Source organism: Dipodomys ordii, unplaced genomic scaffold (assembly GCF_000151885.1).
Source record: "Dipodomys ordii isolate 6190 unplaced genomic scaffold, Dord_2.0 Scaffold32, whole genome shotgun sequence".
In the NCBI taxonomy this organism is placed as follows: Eukaryota; Metazoa; Chordata; class Mammalia; order Rodentia; family Heteromyidae; genus Dipodomys; species Dipodomys ordii.
In genome coordinates this window covers 282,775-284,404 of record NW_012267248.1, presented here as the reverse complement: position 1 = coordinate 284,404, position 1,630 = coordinate 282,775, and positions in this window count along the sequence as shown.

The following is a 1,630-nucleotide window of genomic DNA, read 5'->3' as shown; positions in this document are numbered from 1 at the left end:
CAAGCTGACCAGAGACTCCAACAAGAGGCTGGCCACAGACTAAAGGGAGATACAGGATTCTTCCCACCCCTCCCCCCCAAAAAAAATCAAAAAAGTGTTTATAGCTATATAATATTTTAAGAATTTTTGTTTTTCCATGGTTTTTTCTTCTCTTTTTTAATTTCTCTCCTATCAGTCTGTCCAATTCATTTCTCTCTCTGAGATTAGGACTTGGTTAAATTCACTCTGCTTTTACCTCTCCATATCCCTCTAATCTTATTTTTCCTCACATTTCTCCCTAAACCTAATAATTTCTGGTTTGCAAAATTCTTCATTGCTGTTCTCAACCCATTCATCCATAGTTGTTTGATGTTGACTAGATTGTATCTGTTGAACTAGATTGTATCTGCAGCCTTTTGACTGTGCAACCACAGGACTTTGGTTGATGCTTGCCTTAAAATAGTCTTCTAGCACAAAATTGGTGTTACTTTCATACCAAATTGGGAGAACAAGCCAGAAAAACACAAGAAAAAAGGCAAGTCCGGGTATTTCAACTCCCACTCATGATAATCAGGTGACAGAACAGTTAATGAATAATCCAGAGGAGAGTTCCCAAAGAGCTCTACAAACAATTCTGGTAAACATAGTGAATGACAAGATTGAAAACCTGCAAAGGACTAAGTGTGAGCGTGATAGGGAGAGAAAGAGGAGGCAAACCAAAGATCAATACAGGAATCTCATGAGTGTGAGGAAGCTACTCAAAGATTGATACAGGAATTGTGTGAGCAGGATGAGAACAGTTAAAGAGAAATAAAGGAATTGTGTAAGCAGGCTGAGAACACTCAAAAGAAAGACACGAATTGCATGAGCAGGCTGAGAACAGAGATAGACACAGGAATTTTGTGAGCAGGCTTAGAACAGTCAAAGAGAACTACAGGAATTGTATGAACATGAGGAAGTTAATCAAAGTGTAAGTAATATAGGAATTGAGAGAGCAGGATAATAGACAAAGATCAGTAGAGGCATTCATGGAATCCATAAACAGAGAGCTGAAAGAAGTCAGGGAGACTACAAAGGGAATGCTGAATGGAGCACAACAGAAGGAATGGGAGTCCAAGGAAACTATAACCAATCAACTAAGTGATTTAATAATAAACACTGAACACTAAATTAAAGAAGTAAAGAAGTTCATAAAGCTCTAAAACAAAGCTCCAACAAAGAATTTGAAGCCATCAAAGCTGGCCAATTAGAAGGAAAAGAAATAAAAAACAAAGTAGAAAGTCTTCACAGTAGCTTAGACCATGCAGAAGATAGAATCTCAGGGAATGAAGACAGCCTAGATATTATAGAGAAAGAACATACAACCATCCAAGACAAATCCAAGAAATATGATAGACCTATTCAAGATTTGAGAGACACCTAATCTGAAGATAATGGGTGTAGAAGAGCACCTAGGGACAGAAATTAATGGTCTAGGAAATTCGTTTAACAGGACCATAGCAGAGAACTTCCCAAACATGCAAAAAGATAGGCCTATTCAGATACAAGAAGCTTTTAGAACCCCAAATAGACCAGACCAGAATAGGACATCCCACCGACACATTATAATCCACACAGGATCAACTCAGACCAAGGAAAAGATCCTTAAAGC